Source organism: Anas platyrhynchos, chromosome 10 (assembly GCF_047663525.1).
Source record: "Anas platyrhynchos isolate ZD024472 breed Pekin duck chromosome 10, IASCAAS_PekinDuck_T2T, whole genome shotgun sequence".
Classification (NCBI taxonomy): domain Eukaryota; kingdom Metazoa; phylum Chordata; class Aves; order Anseriformes; family Anatidae; genus Anas; species Anas platyrhynchos.
In genome coordinates, this window is record NC_092596.1 from 6775088 (window position 1) to 6793980 (window position 18893).

At 39.2% G+C, this 18893-nt stretch overlaps 1 protein-coding gene across 2 annotated transcripts in view; it reads left to right on the forward strand.

Annotated features, from left to right (window-relative positions):
- Positions 1–7659: 7659 nt before the first annotated feature.
- The window catches only part of ZDHHC15 (zDHHC palmitoyltransferase 15), a 65661-nt gene continuing 54427 nt past the window's right edge, over positions 7660–18893 (forward strand). Inside the window, exons 1-2 of one of the 2 annotated variants that reach the window (XM_038184184.2) lie at positions 7660–7837; positions 8619–8820. The gene's annotated coding sequence lies outside the window, so the exon portion shown is untranslated. Of the gene's footprint in view, positions 7838–8618; positions 8821–18893 lie in introns of those variants that run through there. The other variant, XM_072042941.1, reaches the window with a different exon arrangement.

An 18893-nucleotide genomic window follows, 5' to 3' on the forward strand; every position in this document is an offset into this window, starting at 1 on the left:
CTCAGAGAAGTTTCATTCTTTTGAAGAACGTTTGTATTCCCTGTTGATGCAAGTTTGTCATAGGCTTACATGAGAATTCAGCTTAGGGTTTTTGAGGGGGGATTGTTCCTTTTGTTCTGCTAGCACCAAGTTTTCCAGTTATTCTCCAGTTGCTATCACTAATGTCTTGAGGAAATACTCAATTCATTGAACCCACCAATTTTTGTGCTGCTTTATTGGACATGGCTGCCAAAGTTGTACTTCATAATTTCAGCTCATGTGAACCCAGAGTCATCTTTAAATGATATCAGTAACTTAATGATTTCAGACCTTGAAATGTGAAAGCTGAGGTAGCATGAAGGGTAATTCCAAGGCAAAAGTGTCTAAACAGCTTTGGCTTTTGCCAGAGCATTTGTGTTTCATTGACTAAGGGCAGCTACAAAGGTGTTGAGCAAACCTGAGTATAAATTGACATTTACATGACTGGGGGGGGGGGGTAAATGATAGCATCAGAAGGTGGCAGAGGAATATCTTGGATGGCGACGAGATGTTGCAGGAGAAGCTTCCAATGGCCATTGCCATGTCAGGTCTGTGGCTGTGTTTCACGTGGCTACGGTCTGTAGAGTTAAGCAATCATAACTGTGGTCTTGCTAAACATGTTAGTGCAGTTGGTTGGCTTTGTTATGACTTATTCTTTTTTGTCACAGCATTGCAAAGCACCTCACCCTAATTTAAACCATATGGACTGGGATCATGTCATACTTGGAAAGAAACCAATCAAACAAGACATAAGAGGGTGGGCAGGCCTCACTTGTTTTAACAAACTTAAAGAAAACATTTCAAAGGGAATATTCCAGAAAAACATGCTTGCTTACCAAAAGGCCTTGGAACTGATGTTTCAGCACATGGATTATGCTGCTCAGATATTGTGGATCCCTCATAGGTACAACTAGCTTAGAAAAACTTTAGAATGACGTGACCTTCATGTCTTCTGTCTTTTGTTGAAGATTCCTGATTTCTGCTTCAAAATATAGGAATAATGGATAAAAATACAGGAATAAGCCTGAGCACCATAGCCTTCACACACAGTTTACAAACTATAACGTCAAACAGAGATATTGCTGTTAATTCTGTTGATGCACATGGTCTTATGCCCAGCTGGATCAGAACAAACGGAGGAGAATCCTCAGAGTTTTTCCACTGAAATCACTGAAGTAAATAGATGCAAAAAGCAGGAAATTGGTGCTGGGGGTTCTTGAAGGCCTGATAATCCCACCAGCAAAAGTGAAAAAGAGAAACAAAATATAGGCTAACGTTGTATTTACCAGGTTTAAAATCACTATTTATAGAGAACTTTCTGTATATATTATATGCAGAGGGTTTTGTGTTTTTTTGTTGTTTGTTTTTTTTGTTTTTTTTTTTTGTTTTTTTTTTTTTTCAAATCATATCCTTGTCTTTGAGGCCAAACCACTATCCAACATTTGAAAAGTCTCTTTCACCTTTTCTGAGCATTTTGCCTCGATTTGTTCTCGCATCAACTTCTTCGTCATGAAGGAATAAAACTATTTGTAAGATGCTGTAAAATTATTTATGTAATACTTGGCAAAGTGATGTCTAGCATTTGTATGTAAATATATGTATACATTTATAGGAAATGTTATTTACCATTTGACAAATAACTAGAAACATTTCACTCCTGGGAGGGACAGCAGGGAAATTCACCACCAGAAACAAATTTTATTACTTGTAGATTTCCAACTTTTTCAATGTTAATGAAATCTACCTAGTATAATAGTAGTGTTATATAAAATCGGAAACCAGTAAAATGTGCAGATATTTTTGCCATGAATTAATTATTTTTTCACTAAACTCCCAGCATACAAGCAAACCACCAGGTGGATATTATACAGTCCGGAATATGTTTTTGCATTCAAATTAACAACTTTCAAGTGTGTTTTTGCATTTATTTTATTTTTAATGCTGAGATTTTTATCTCTTACAAATTCAGCCTTTTTTTTTTTTTTCTTACCACTTCTGACTGCATCTACAATATGCCAGGTGCAATATGCCAGGTGGTTTATAGTTACATTTTCAGTCTTTTGAGCTGAATCTGCCTATCCCTTGTTATCATCTGTGTTCTTTTAATTTTGTGGGTTTACTATGTCAACTTACGACTTTGTAAGTCTTATGCCTTTCTTCTCAGGAATTATTTCCCACAAATGAGTAGCCATACCTTGATTTATGTTGAGTACTTCTTGATAATGGCTATAAAAACGCACCTTTTGGCTCACAACTTATAATTCCTAGTCTAGTATATCTGTATTTAAATCTTGAACTGATTAGAAAATATGTTTAGATATATTTTTATTTTTTAATTTTTTTCTCTTTGGGTTTTTAGACTCAAATATCTGCTCCATAGCTGTTTAATGTTGCCATTAGCTTATATGCAGGCTCTTGGTAAAATCCTTGACCGCAGCTTGATTGTCAGGAACCGCATTGGAAAGTTCTTCCTATCGTTGTCAGGTCTTTGAGTGTCTGCTTCAGCCTGAGCCTGTGCCTTATCAAACTTAGAAATACATTTGATTTCATGAAATACGATACAAGACTTCTGGTAGCACCCCAGTTTATATTAGAAGACTTGAGCTTTCCAGTCCCAACAATTCTTTCAAGTAATCAACAAAACAGAAAGGGTGATCCCATCCCAGGTGGTGGTACAGTAGCTTGAAGCATTTTTTTTGGTCCAAAGTAAAGCCTGTTTTGACTTGTTTAGATGGGTGCCAACCAAGAGGAGTTCCACTGATGTTGCTGGATTTCCATCAGCATAAACAAGGTCAGGAGGAGGCCCGTTGTGTTTTAGAACTGTCATGAGCACAAGGCATGGCACTGTAGTGCTTCTGCACTGCTGCTGCCAATTTTTAATAGCATTTCTTGGCAAGTTGGTGAAACTGGATAACACTGCAGTTCCAACAGGGACATTGTAATGGCTTTAAATGTTGCTTATATTTGATATCATCAACAGATACCAGATTCCCCAAAGTAACACGTTCAAAAATAATTTGCTATCCTGTCCAGACCTAATCACCATAGAGTCCACGTGTTTGAGCAGGAAGAGACAATAGCTCAGAGAGAGAAGCCACAGCCCTTCAGCAAAGTGTTAAGCAGCTCTACAAAGAAGTGTGTTGGTATTGTGCTCAGGCTGCACATCGTGTGGAAAACAGCTCTTGTTTCCTGGAGTCCGTTTGATATTTGTTTTTGCTTTTTTTCTGTGACTGAGTAGAGGTAATTATTCAATGTTACTCGTTCCAACAGAATGTGCATTATAAAGACCTTAAGATTATTTTTTTTCCTGGGTGAATATTAATTCCCCTTTTCCATATTTTCTAGAAGGCTTTGTTGGCAGTTCTTTTCTAGCTAGAGAGGATTCCTTGTTGAGTGTTAGCCCCAGATGTGCTCCTTGATAACCAGATTTGCCTCCCCTGAGTGCAGTGGGTGGAATGACGGACTAGTCATTGTGGTGACAGAATTGAAGAATTCTTGGTCACCTCAAATTGTTTCATGATAAACTTGCAATAAATTTTGCTGTATTCTTAAATGACCTAATCCTTTTTATGGCAAGCTCAAAGCATAAATATCTTCAACAATAAAAAGTCAAAATACTTAATTTTGTTATCCTGACCCTCCCTCCTCCTTTCCTTTGAAGATAGATTTTTCAGCCAATTTACTGTTTGCTTCTCTTTCCAGATTCAGAGTATAGAATAACTATGTAGTTTGATTAATTTTCAACTGGCAAGATTATATTTCATTTATGTATACACTTGAGTGTGCATTTTCTATTCACTTATGTCAGAGCTTGGACCAAAATGACGAGAGGTAAATTACTGTTCACAACTGTTTCAGTGCTCCTGCTGTGTATATTCACATCAATGAACCAGGAGCAGCATTGGTTTTTCCACCTCTCTCTGGGTCAAATACTCTTCCCAGTTAAACATGAGTTTAGCAAATACTTTTTTTCTCACCTTTGTGTAACAAAGCTGGTCTTAACAATGAGTCAGAGAAGATGAAGTACAAACCCAGTATTTGGTTAATTCTAAGGAAAGACTGGGTTGTTGGGATGAGCAGGTAAGAAGAAAACTTAAAATATAATTTTGAGGTCTTGCCTCTGCTGTATGTTGTCGAAAGTACATTAATTGAAAATACTTGCATGTACTTGAAGTGCAGTTGAAAGGTCACAAAGCGATTCTCACAGAAGTGGAGCTTTCACAACGTTATCTCTGCCAAAAAGTTGTTTCCCTCAAACGTTGTATGATGTGTTTTCAGTTGCCACTGTCTGCCACAGAAGTGGCTCTGTTTCAGTGGCACCATAGCAGTTTGTGAGTGTTGGAATGAAATGCTTGGTAGAAAAACACCATTCTGACACCAGGCAAATTAGTCATTGACTTGTTTGGGGATGTGGTTATTGCCAGTTCGCACTCACTCACGGTAACTGCAAAGGAACTTTATGTGCTGCCTTAACATTTCAGCAATGCTAAGCAGCTGGGGTTTGACCAGGTGGAACTAGAAGTTCTGCATCTCTTGACACACAGTTTTAGTTTTAGCAAAGCTCTTCTTATCCTGCCTTAGATAGAGGTGAAGGCGTTTTCTTTAAAAATTCTATGTTGGTTGTTTCCAGTACAGTCCGTGGAAACCTTTTGTATGTTAAACATGCACCTTCTGGCTAAAGGCAGTACTAGCACGATGGTGTGGGTGTTTATTAGTGTTGGGAGGGGGGTTATCAAGGCATTATAAGAAACCCTACCTAAGAAAGATTTTTCCTAAATCTTTTCCTTCTGTAGGTGCAGAACTTTACAGTGGGTACCTCTGCCTCCAACAGTGTTTTCCACTGCACTGTTAAAGGGTACTTATTATGTGAACATGATCCAAAAGTTTCTTCATTAAATGTTTCTTTTTGTCGTCACAGCTCTTAAAAGGATGTCTTCCTCCTATCTTTGCCCTGGCTTTAGCACGTAATGGGGACAGCATTGCTGACCACGTTCTCTTTTGTTATCGCTGTCAGTGAAGGAGTGAGAGCACACCAGCATCTCAGGTGATAATTAAGAGACATGAATGTTGTAGATGATGGTCTGTAGCTGTAAATATTTTAATGATAAATTGCCAGCAAGGTAGAGAAATTTGAAAACATATTATCTGGGTGCCAACTAATTTAAGAGGCTGTTTTCAGGCTCCATTGGAGCTGGAAAATACCAATCACCAGAGCAAGCAGTCTCTGTCACTGTTCTGTTTCCCAGCTGCTTCTCTTGGGCTGTAAATGCCAACACAGAATTTCCTTGCGAAGTCTGAAATCCAAAGCATTATCTGTCTTTCTGTGATTTCAGATCTCCTAAGGACTCAAGAGGGAAACTAATTAATTTCAGGCTACATGTCCTCATCACCTAAAAGAAAGAACCAAAATCATAGACAATTCATAGGCCAACTGCCTGTCACTAGGAGAAATCACCAGAACTTCTGAGAAGAGGCAAAAGCCATTTAATGGTTAGAAACAGCAACTGCTAAATAAAGAAGGGGAATAAAAATCTTCAAAGCCTTCTCTTCAGCTTTGTACTTGAAAGCTGCCTAACACAAGGCCACCTCCCTGGCTATCACCCTGCCCATTTCCACCTGTGCCTGGTCATTTCTACTGCAGATTAACGGAAGTTTAAGGTAATGGAAATAAACTGTACAGTACAGCTATGGAGGTTTTAATCCTGTCTGCACTCTCATTTTCTCTCTTGTGGATCTATCATATAAAAAAATCAAAGTATTTTAAGAAAAAGTAGAAAAGACAAAGTTACAAAAAAAAAAAGTTCAAACTGATACAGCTCCAAGTGGAATGAAGATACTATGCTGACAAAGGCAATAGGGTTTTATTTTGAATATTTTGTCATCCCAAGCAAAGTTTATCCTTTAAGTTGAATGACAGTGTTTCATTTTTTCATCTTTTGCTATTGTCTTCAATGGCAGTTGTGGTCTATACGTCTGCTTCTGTACGATGGGGCTCATTTGATAGGTATATTTTTTCACTGATGCCATCTTAAAAGAAAATATTCCTCTAATTTGGGCTGCTGGAGTGGAGGATATGTCAACAATTAGCATCATGGTGGTCTTTTGAGTGCTGAGAAAGCACTGAAAATGACATGGAACAGACAGATGTAGAAAAGCCACTGCTGCCATTTGGCTTTTGAACTTCATCTCATGACACAAGCACAATGCAGTGTACTGTAACTATAAATCCAGCTCTGGGCCCTTCTGATCTCTGGACAGGTCCAGCTCCAGGCTGTGCAGGTAACTCCCACTTCGTGGGACACCAAACTGAAGCTTGAAGTAAGAATCCTCAGCTGACTCTGGAGTCAGTTACTGGACCACCTCTCATTGTACATTTTCATTTAATATCTTCCTTCAAGCTGCAAAACCTTGCTAAGCCATAGCATGTGCATGGATCTTCCCCTTCTGGTTTAGCTGCAGAGCAGAATTGCTCACGTTTCAATGTTGTTGTTGACCAGTGCTATGAACTTCCTCACCTCACCTGGCAGGCTCTCAGGCGGGAGCTTTGGAGTTCGATTTTCACAGTGTATTTTGGATAAAGCAGAAAGAAGTGAAGGAATGTTCAGACATGTTGAAGCTTTGTGTCATTTGCTGAGGTGCTTGTATGCCTGATTAATTGTTGCCTAATTGTAAACCCTTGGGATCATACTTTTCACCAGTGAGAAGAAAATGTTACACAGACTGCCAAGAAATATCAGATTTTCCATCCCAGCTGTTTTCTGATTAAATGGCTACACCATGAGTTTAAAAGAGCTGTTCAGCTGCACTTTGGGATGTTTTGCCTTTTGTTTATCCCTTTAGTGCCATGCCAAACAGAACCTCTGCTTCACCTCTCTCTCTCAACAGAGGATTTTTGGTATCTAGCAGCAGCGGATAGGTACAGCTGAAAGGACGTGCTTGGCTTTCACTTTTTCCATCTCAGGATGTTGCTGTGTCCACTCCAGGGGAAGGGGTCAGAAATAAAGTAATGCTTATACTATGTAGCTAGGCAAAGGAACAGTGAATGCAGTTGCATTTCAAAACTTTTTTTTTTTTCTTTTTATCTTTGTCTTCCATTTAAAACAAAAAGAAAACTGTTCTTGGAAATAGTTCAGATGGTCAAACTAGACAGTATTTCTCCTGTTCTTAATTTCACATCTTTTCAAAAGCAAAGCAGCTCAGTCCTTGGTGTCATAGTTCACGAACACCCTACAGTCTTTTGGTGATGCGCATGTGGTTCATGGAGTGCCATTTGGGAACCACAAGTAAGACGGTAGCAGAATTACCATTAGCTGCATGAAATATGGGCACTTGCTTTGGTCGTGGCCTATGGAGACCTACGTGTTTTGGGGCCTTTGGGGACAACCTAAAGTTCAGGTTTGGTCCTTTTTGGTGTTATATTCAAGAGTGAAAAGAGGATTCAGGCTGGAGAATGAGTAGCTGAGCAGCTCTTCTGGCCTGCTGGAGGCTGAGGATGACTTCCAGCCAGCTGTCTGGCTTAATGTTACTTCTGAATGTTGCAGGTGTTGCAATCAGTATTGGCGTATCAGGGGTGAGCTAATTTGCTCTGAGACCCAGATCAGAGGCAGGTACAATAGGAGAAGATGCAAGGGAAGGGAGGGGAACAGCAGTGAGGAGTTAGCGACCAGAGCAAAGAGCAGGTGAATGTGGCTTTTGGAAGCAACACGCAACATGTGTGGGACTTGTGTGGGCCTGGATGATAGAAGCTCAAACTGCAGTTCTTGATTTGACTGCAACCTGTAGGAAGAACTGACAGAGCACTTGAAAAGGTGGAGAGAAGGTAAGAGAGATTGTGCTAAGAATTTGTGATAATAATAATAATAATAATAATAAAGTAACCCTTAAAAGCTCAGAATTCTCAATTTCTCATTGATCTCTGTTACCTTGCATTGACGCAGAAAGTACTCATGATCTGGTCTGTGAGATGTATCCAAAGTGAGGTAGCTATGAACTTGTGGTGGTGGTGTTTCCTACCACCATGTGCCTCTGTCCCAGCAGTAGAGTTTGCTATGAATACATGGAAGCTGTGAATTAATGTTTTTGTAATTAGTCTTTTTTCTATCACACACAGATTATTTTCAGTGCAAGTAGAATGTGCAGCTTAAGTGGGTTGCTGTTCTTTTCTGAAGGAAAATGCTGTTGGGTTTTATGTGGTTTTTAGGCATGTTTATGGAGGTAAAAGCAGGTTGCAAGTGATTTAGTGATTTTTCTTTAGGAAACAAAAATAGCCCAAAGAAAAGGTGGGGAGAAAACAACGCAAAAAAAAAAAAAAAAAGTAAGAATTATTTTTCTCATAGCAAAAATAAACTAACTATTGTTATTAATAGATAGCATGTGATTCCTCAACTGCAATTTAAGTATGTAGTTTGTTTATAGCTGAGTTTTACGCTTTGAAAAAAAGGAATTTCCTTTAAAGGAATAACTGTGCTAGAAATAAAATGCCACTGTAAATATCAATGCAATTACTTTTTTTTTTTTTTTATCAGAGAGTCATGACAGTGACTTGATATTTCAAGTGTGTTTTGTATGTGGCCTGCCATATCATTTGTGCTTTGTTCCAGGCATTAATTTTGTAGTGTGCTCCAGCTTTGAGGACTGGCAGGACGGAGACCAGCTTAAGGGAGGTTGTAATTGGACTGATGGATTTGTTCCCACATGGCTGTTACCACTGGATCCCACTGAGAGGGTGATAAAATGCAAAAGGGGCTGCTTACACACACAACACTGTTAGAGACTGCATCTTTTCTCCTTTTCACCAGAAAGGTGAGACATTTTTGCTGATACTCAGTTAAGAAAACATGCCAATTCCCTGTCAGTTCTCTGTGCCGTCACTTTGCCAAGCACCTTCTTTCTTGTGCTTAAATCTGGTAAGCTCTTCACGCAAAAATATTCTATCCATACTTCTACATGAGCCCTTACTCATGTATTTTTGCCTGGAACCCATTAGTGGGAGCATCGCGTGCTTGCTATGGGAGCAGAGAACAGCTCCCTCCATGTGGTTTCTGCTGCTGAGCACTGAACAGCGACAGGGAGCACGGGCAGTAGTGCCTTCTGTAAGACATTTATACATCTTCAGCCATTTCTTAACAGCTGTTTTCTCTCTTAGGCAAACTGTAAACAAAGATCCTTTTTCTGCTCCTTAACAAGTGTAAAAAGTTCAGTGCTGTCTCTAATATTTGCTCTTAATTCCCTACATCTTGTTCTGAATTTAGTCACGGTGTTGTTGGTAGCTTTTGCAATGGCATTAGGACAATCCAGGAGTATACCTGGATTTACCGGTGGGGGGGGGGGGTCATTATTCCTGGGTGAAGACTGGGTATGCTTAATCTCAAAACTGATGCAAAGGAAAATAAATCACTGAAATGAGCACTGGCATAGCTAGATTGTTCTTTTTGTTTGGCCAGTGTGATTACTATAGACTGCAAGTAAAATGATTCTGTTACAACGCCCTCTCTTTTCTTTTCCTTCTTTTTCTTTTTTGTAATATTTCAATGATTTTTTTTTCCTGAAAAGAACAGTATTTTTGTGTTAAAAGATTTTAAATTGACCTGTTCCCCAAAGGTATGAGCAATAGGCTCGTGGTTTCTTCCACATGAATTTGATACTGCAAGCTGAGCTCATCTAGAGCAAGTCCTTAGTCACAGAACAGTCTGTTTTGACAGTCCTAAATGATCCATACAAGTCACCCTTGCTGTACAAGAATTAAGTAATGTCTCTGTGTCAACACTTTGTAAGAGTATGCTGAAGTTAATTTGCACCCCAGGTCAGAGCCCAGATTCTTTCAAAAGAGTGACATGGAGCATAACTTTTTGGATTTCTGTAGACCTTGGCTAGGATCTATATTAAGATCTTGGCAGCACAATGCATGAGTGTCCTATACAAGACCAATGAGAAATCATAGCAGCTAGCTGTTCACAGACTTCGTTTTTTGACTTATGACTAGTCACAGAAATTGTCCAAATTCATTTTACTGCTGTACAAATCAGCAAGTTGAGATCTACTTAATTACTAGTGGTAATTGCCATCCCTTGTTTCTGATGCTCTGTATTCAAAAAAGTAAAGTAAAAATCCTTACCCAGAACTACATTCTTTTTCCAGTGTGCTATATGTGACAGATGAGATCCACAGTCACAGTTTTCTGGTTTCAGTGTCAACCACGTGAAGCCAGAGGCTTCGTGTAATGAGCTGAATCAAATTCTCTGCAAAAAGTAAAAATCAATGACAAACATCACTGCTGTAACCTTAGTGCAATTTTCCTGTCATTTACCCCATTATGATGCTTGGAACTAAGATGCAAACAAATACAATCTTGAAAGGAGAAAATAATTGTGCAGAGTCAAGTCTCTTATATGAATCATCTTTTAATTGCCTGCATTAAACAATTCACTTCATGTGGAAAATATTATAAGAGATTTCAAAAAGAATAGTTAGCTATATGCGCCTCCTTCCTACTGCAGTACCTGCAGTAGCCACTTCCAGCTGCCTAGATTGTAAATGTTTAAAATTTATCTAGATAAAACATAAAAACTCTGAATTGTTACTGCTACTCACCACAGAGAGAAGCTGGAGCTGATAAGAACAGGTCCACTCATATATCTAATGTGGCCTTACCTAAAAGTGAATGGGTAGATAAAAAGAGTCAAAATCAAGTACTCTTTTTCACGTCTGCCTTTGGAATAAAAGATGCTTAGAAGTAAAAATAGTTGGAAGAAAAAGGGTATTATCTTCTAGACTTATAGCATGCTTTTGGATAACTTTCCATTCTGCTTAATTGCATTGTATAAGGCAGGAGCATTAATGGCCTTCTCATTGTTCCTTCCATTATAGTTTCAGATTCTGGACACCAGCTTTTGGGTGTCTGTTCCAGATCATCTTTCTGGATCATTTCATTTGTGACCAAGTTTAACCCAGGTTTCTTTGGATGAAAAGACAGTGTTAGGTATCACAGGTTCAAAGCACGCACTTGATATTTGTTGTTCTCGATTATTTTTTTAAATTTCTAATAAATGATATTAACAATTTTCTGGATTGACACAGGTAACCACTAGTGCCAGTGGCACTGTTAAGAGCCACCTGCATTGTTACATTAGTTGAACATTCTTCAGACTTTGTATAGGATCTGTGTTGCCCAGAAGCCCTGCAAGGAAGTTAGCTACCGTTAGCTATGTTTTACAGGTGAGAAAACTGAGAGAAGGGACTTCACAAAGCCACAGTCAATAGACACGGACATCCTGTTGTGGTCAGTCACTCCCCTTCACTGATGTGAAGCTTGAAGGATTCCGCGGTCTGTTTCCAGATAGCTCTTTGTTAGGGCACTGTCATTTGGAGCTAACCACGAAAATGTACAGATGGACAGTTGCTCCTAGGCAGAACACAAAGAGGATCTTTAAGATATTTCTGTGTTTATATGAGCTTCTTTCCTTCCTCTTACTCTTCAATATCCTTTTGAGAATTTGTAGCTCTAGGATTGCAGAAAGCAGGGTGCTGAAATGGCATCAAGAGATGGCATTGCAACTGAACATGACCTTGGCGATAAAAGCATACCCTGCAAGTAATGATAGGGTGAAAACTCATCCAGCCTTGAGTAATTGGGTGTATTTGCAGCAAAAGCATGCACGTACACCGAGATCACACCTCTTAAAAGAATTCCAGCTAGTGGTATGTAACTTTCTTTCTTTTAGAGTACATTTTCTTAATGTACAAGGGGTCATAACCACTTAGTTATGGATGTCCCTTCCTTTGAAGTGTTTAAGGCTGCATTGGGTGGGGCTTTGAGCAACCTGGCGTAGTGGGAGGTGTCCCTGCCCATGGCAGGGGGATTGGAACTAGATGATTTTTTTAAGTCCCTTCCTACCTAAACCATTCTGTGATTTCAACCCCTTGTACCTATTCCTTATTGACTATTTCCATTACATTTCTTCATCATCATTCCCCAGCTTTGCTGGACTGGAACACATAAGACCAATCCATCTCGTCCTCTCCTCTTGCTGCTCAGTGATGCAAACATTCTTCTCACGGTTAGCACAGCTGTAGAAAAGAGGAGCAAAGCCAGAAAGAGAAAGGAGAAGGAAAAAAAAAAAAAAAGGCAAATAGGAAATCAATAAGATGGCAAAAGCTGACGAGTAAGGAAGAAAGACACAAATAAGCAAAATAAGATAGGTGGGGTTGAACGATCACAGAAAATAAGGGATGGGTGGAGAAGAAAACGATGGTGGTCCTAAAATATGTGCTCCATACAATATTTTCACAAAATAATTGAGTCACTGCAACCTAGGGGTGATGCTTCCATGCATGACACAAGAAACCACCCATGAGCTGAGCTGGAAAAGATGTGACCCAGGAAGAAGGTAACATTCTGGTGGCAAAGGAGAATGTTTTATTTGCAACTGGGGAGCCTTGCTGGCTCTTAGGAGTAAGGAAAAAACAGGCATGATTCATACGCGTCTCCCCACCACCAAGTACTTGCCACCCAGGTCTGGTTGTTGATGAGTTTTAGGACAAAGCAGTTCAGATGTTGTCTACGTCAAAACTCTGGAGGAGCAGTTAAGATTTTCTGAAATCAGATGGAAAACAGGCATGTTTCGTGTTTTGGGCAAAATAATACACTCTTAATAATAATGATAAAATGCACCTAGCTTACATCCCCAGTGCTTAATATCCAATACAAAAATACAAAATGTTACTTAATGAGCTTAATGTTTACTTGCCTTATATGCTTTGGAGTTATACTGTATAAAACAAGTTTAAAACATTCTAATATAATATTTAGTATTAAATAGCTCCCTGAGTTGCCAGCTCAGTGGAGTAGTAGGTCTTAGCACTATCCATCTTTTGCCCTGGAGGACCCCAGTTGACTTAACAATATTTTGTGGAATAAAACAGTGGAATAAACAATATCTTCAGGGATCCAATCAACTGTCCCTTAAACCAGTGCTTTCCTTGGTCTTTACTCAAAATTTGTCGTAAGCATAAAACTATGCCATGGTGGGCTAAGACTAGATAAAAACATACATATATATGTATGTATGCATGGCAAAAAGGAGTATGATTGTGTTGGATGTATGGGAACGTCCCTTTGGCCATCCATGATGTGTGGGCTGTTTGACCCTCAAAAGAAACAATGCAAATGCTACTGCTTGTTAGGTGGGCTGTTGTGTTTTTCTTTTATAAGCATCCATAAAGCTTTAATTACTGGGGGAAAGGGCAGGCTTTGTTATGAGAAGCAATCACAGAGACTCACTTTTTCCAAAAGGTATGTTGTACTTACTTGCAGATTGTTACACAGTGTGGTGATGAATAACACTTGGAAGCAGATGTCAAAGGCATCAGTGTTGAGTGGAAATGTTACATTTTTTCCACTTGTGTCTAGTTTAGACTATATTAAAGAGAAGGGAAAATTTTAAAAGCTGAAAACATGTTGAAACACGTTATGGTTGTGACAGAATTGACGACAGCCAGGAAATTCCAACGTAGGGTCCTCACTCCATCTCTGCTGGGCACTCAGACTAGATGTCCAACATCCAAGCTCTTGAGTTAGTGTTGGTCACAGAAGTTGTATCCTTGTTATTTGTTATTACATGTATGCTTGTCTGATGCTGGCTGATTTCCTCTCTTCTTTTGATCCTTCATAAAACTTTATAAAGTCCATGTTCTGCATCATGTGCCCTCAGACCTACTCAAAGCTGTTAGGTAACAAGGAACTTTTTAAAAAATTATTTTGAATAGTCTGCATCCCAGAAAGATCACAGAAGATTTATTCAACAGACAAGAATGAATACAAATATGAACTTATATCACTGTTTATAAAAGCATGTGATATTCATATAAACCTCACATTAAAATATTTTCTTTGCATGTGTTAGTAATAAAACCTTTTGTATTATTAGAATATGAATATTTAAATCAAGTTTTTTGTGTTTTTTGTTGTTTTTTTTTTTGCTTTTTTTTTTTTTTAACTTGAAGCTAATGCCAGATTATATTTTGCTCAAATGTTAACAACAAAAATAACTCTGACTGAGCTCCCTTGGATCCTCCTGTCTGAGATGCCCGAATGGTACAGAAGTGTGCTGCACAGACACAGTGTGGCACAACCCTGGCTACATATTAATACATAAAATATAACCATGCTAACCTTGATGCTTATGTTTTGTGTACCCTGCTTCTCTGTAGTGGCCAGATCGTGCATTTCTCCCATGTGTTAGTCTAGAGAAGGTGCTATGTCCCAGTGACCTATAGATCATAAAGATTGTAGTTAAAAGTAGGCTACTGTGCTTGTGCAGAATGACCACGGAAATTAATTCTTCGAATTGAACTAGAAGATTCCCAATCTTACAGTTCCACTGATTAAACATAGTGTATCTTCAGTTATTCCAACAGTTGGTTACCAGAGTGTCTGAATTTGCTGCTTAACTCCTGGTCCCTGTTTGTGGACTTTCTACCCAGTGGAGTTGCAAGTGTCCTTGTCTCAGACTGAAATGCTTCTGCTCTTCGATCTCTTCATTTAGGTACTTACAAAGTTAGCTCTGAATCCTCCACTTAGGAGCTACACTGGTTTAACTTCCTAAACACCTGTCCCCAAAGCATCTTTAATAGTCCTGAACCAAAGTCAGAAAGCATAAGTCAGAACGTGTAGGTGCCAACCGTGTGGTGGTGCTGGAGGCACCTGCACAGGTGTCATACCATAGGTTGATGTCGCCACATTTTCTATATTGGATGTGTTCTGGTTTTAGCCGTGCCATTGCATTTCAGAGTTCTTGTTGCACTGTTTATCCACTGAGCCCTGCACAGGATTTGGAGCCACGATGTAGCAGATGAAAGCCCCTGAAGCATGGCTGTAGACAAAATATATGACATTACCTTTGGCTGTAGTTTGGCTGAAGTTGATATTGTTGGCCAGGCTACCAAGTGATCCAGATCGCTCTTTATCAGTGACCAAGCTCTTTCCATTTTCTGCTCTCATAATGTTTTTTACATCAATCCGTGGTGAATATTGTTTTTGTTTCTTCCTAGTCACCAATACGATATTTTAACACGGTGCCAAGATCTCTTTGTGGTTATCAGCAAGCAAGTGTATTTCTGACCATCTGTTTATATGCAAAGAGTTGTCATTTAGCTAATTTTAATCCTGATATGTGTGGTGTTGACTTTTTATCTCTCTGGTTTCACAGTAAACATATATTTTTTAAGTTTGGCCAGAGTCATCTTCTGTAAGCCCATGTTGATTTGGATTAAGTATAAATGTTCTTTAATTGAGTTGAACAGGTTGAAGCCCTGTGCTTGTTGCCTTCGCTATACTTCCTTGTCTGGGAAGTGAAGCTGACCAGGCTGTATTTGGCCAGGCTGTCCAACTTATCCTTTTTAGAGAACTGGCATACCATCAGCTTTCTTTTAGTCCTCTGGAAATTCTGCTGTCTTTTAAGAATTCCAAGTATTCCAAGACTTATGATGTCGTGCGATCTCGAATCCAAACTCTCTACCACATTTCCCTTCACAAAAATAACTATGAACTTTCTAAATTCAATTTATTTCTTTAAAGCATTTCCAATGGTATAATGTTTTGTAGAAGTCTTTTATTGCAAAACCTAAATTTGAAGCTGAAAAGCTACTTTAAAAACATGTTTTTAAAAGATCCTCATTGTTCTACGCAAGCCATTGCAGTCTGCGGTGCAGTTAATTGTTAGACTATTGTGCTATAAAGCACTGCGTGAAGCATGTAAAATTCAAAGTGGGTGCATGTAGATAACTAATTTTAAGGCAAGTTGTTTCCTGAGTACACCACGGCTTGAATCTTACTGGATTTTCTATTGGAAGTAAAATCTTTATTTAGCTAAACACAAAGAACTACCGAGTAGTCAGTGAAGGAAAGTGATGAAAAATGTGCTGTGGAAGAGGTTAATTTTTGAAATACAGAGAATTTTAACATCCATGGGGTGTTTGACAGCAAGCCAAAAGTTATCAACTCCAAACTGCTGGGAGAAAAGGGAAGATCATAAAGGGCGAGGGTTAGAAAAGCCCTGGGGTCTGCTGGAGTTATTTGCTAGACCCAAAGCAAGGTTGTGGCCATTCTGAGATTTGGAGGTTAAGCGGAAGAGATTACATCTATTATGGAAAGAACACGGTCAGCGAGTTGAGGACATCCAAGTACTGTATTCTTGTGGACCAAGTTGTAGGAAAGCATGGTCGGTGGTTTTCAAGGCATGTGCAAAAGCATCTCATTTGGATCTGATCTTGTTCTCTTGTCCTCTTGATATGAATGGAAAGTATTTTAGGGCTTGAGTACCTGTCAGGCCATGGACTGCTGTTTGTCCAAGCGTGCTGATGGATCTATATGCATTTTGGCAACATGAACTGGTTTTAATGTTGGACTATCTAATGTGATTTGACAGGAAAGCTTAGGGACCACCCTTGCAGAGCATGCATCATCTCCAGATTGCACTTTGGAAGGCAGAGTTGAAAGTAAAATTGAAGAACAGTATCTACCAGCAGAAATGTTGTCTTGTGCTTGATAGCACCGTTTGTTCCACGCCCCCCACCAAAAAAAAAAAAAAAAAAAAAAGGATTTAAAAAGGATTTTAGAGATATAACAAAGGCCAGATGCTTGTTCCTAGTAACATTGGTTCATGCTCTAAGATTTTAGTCATTTTTCCAAAGTTTGATACCTTCAGTGGTGTGTTTTTTCTAAAATGTCAATATAAATTTTCACACATTAAACTAATGGTGTTTAAAAATGAAACCACCTCAGCAGAGCATATATATATATATATATATATATGGCTTATACATTTAAAGCTATTTTAAAAGCACTAACCTATTAAATACAGAAGAGTTTCGTAGCATTAGTATCACTTTCTCTGTTTTACAGCCAAGGGAAGCTGATGAATAAAATAAGCCCATGGCAGAACTGATGTGAAAGCTGTGGAGAGGAGAACATCAGGATACCTTCAAGTACCCAGTTCTTCCCCTCATGTGGCTTCTATTATTTCTAACACTTAACTTTTTTTAATCAGTGGTTTTAATTTTTATTTTTTTTTTCCTGTAAACTTCTGTTTAGCAAATGTGCTTTCTGGCATCAATCCTTTCTGCATGCAACCAAAAGCTCACAAGATTATGGCCAAGTTATAAACCCCTATGAAAACAGGCAAAACAACCACCAACAACCAAAACTATAGCCAGGCTCTGTCTTCCATGCCTCCCCCCCCCCCCATAATTTTTTTGTTAGGGAACACAGGGACAGAATGAACAAGCCCCTGGTGTGATTATCTATAGATGGTTTCCAAGATGACTTTACTCCTTTCTAGAGCAAGAAGTCTTCCCATGTAGTTCTGTAAGTATTTGCAATCCCCCAGGATAATACTCTGCACTATTACAGTGATGCATTTTTCCAGGAACCAAGTGCAAATTCAGTCAGTCAATCAATAAACAAATCTCTTTTTTGTTTTTATCTTTGGTTCTTGTAAACGCTACGGTCAAAATGCTGCCTCTATTGGAAACTTCTTTTACGAGTGCTGTAAGAGTTTGGGAAATCTGTCAAACATTGTGAGCAGCTGCTGAGCAGAGCCCTCCGATCCGTGTGTGCTTTGGCATCGGCGGGATGCACAGGAGCAAAGAGTGAGTGGAGGAACTGGGCTTTGAAGTCTGCTTGGTGATGTTATATTATTCTTGGCTCTTTGTGCTTTGGAAAATACACTACATCAAGTTCTCATCATTGCTGTAGTGCACAGTTTTTCTTGAGGCTGTGGAAGGGTGGTTTTAGCATTACGTTCAGCTATGAAACACCTCAGACGTTTCACTGCTGAGATTGTTATTTTATTAAATTCTTGTTAGTTTTTTCCTTTATATGATTGGACTGGCTCCCCGGTTTGTTTCTGGGGGTGTTTCGTGCTTTCACCACAAAACTTATGCGTACCCTCATCTGCATTTGCGATAGTTTCATAATGACTAAGTCACAGCTGAATTTCCTGCTTTGTAGTTGGATTCACCTGCACCCCACGCCCCGAAACCACAGTAATTTCCCCATGTTCCATCTTCCACCCCCAGCTGCAAGAGCTCTTTACAACCTTTAACGCTCTTGAGCTCAAAAACCCCAAACCACAATTTTGGGATACTTAAGAATTGGAACATGGGATGTTTTTGTGGATGTATCCGATCCTGATCCTGTCCACCTTTCGGAAGGCAGGAGCTTATGGGTTTTGCATGAGAAAGATGCTCTGCTACCAGTACTGTTTCTGCATTCGTGTAGGTAATAGCAACCTGTGCTTTTGGGACAGGTGCATCTTAAATGCACTGCCACCCTGCAGCTGGCTAAGTGACCTTGGTGACAGCCACTGGGCAAGGTGTTAGCTCTACTGGGCACCAGTGTTTTTCCTTCTGTTAAGATTAAATGAAGAGCAGGGAAGATTTGTTAACTAGGGGCAGGGGTGGGAGAGAGGGGAGAAAAGTTTACAGGATAAAAGCTTTTTCAACAGTGACTTGAAAACCCATATGGCTGCTCAAGAGATTCTTACTCCCTCCAGCTGCATCCAGAAGATTCATCCTTCTCTGGTACAAATAGTATAGTTTGCACTCTTAACTAGAAAAGCATGTTGATCCCAAAGTGCCAAATTCTGCTTGCCAAATATTGCTACAGATCTAGAGCTTTTTTCTTCTTCTGTTTTAAATTTTTTGTTTGCTACTCCCTGGCTTGGTAATGCTTTCCTACATGCAGACTCGCATTCAGATATGTAAAAATGCAAGTCTTTTGTCTTTTGTTGTTGTTATTTCAGTGAATGCCTTACAGCTAAATTCCTCTACACTGTAAACCGCAGCACAGAATTAGTAAGTCCATTACCTTAGCTTAT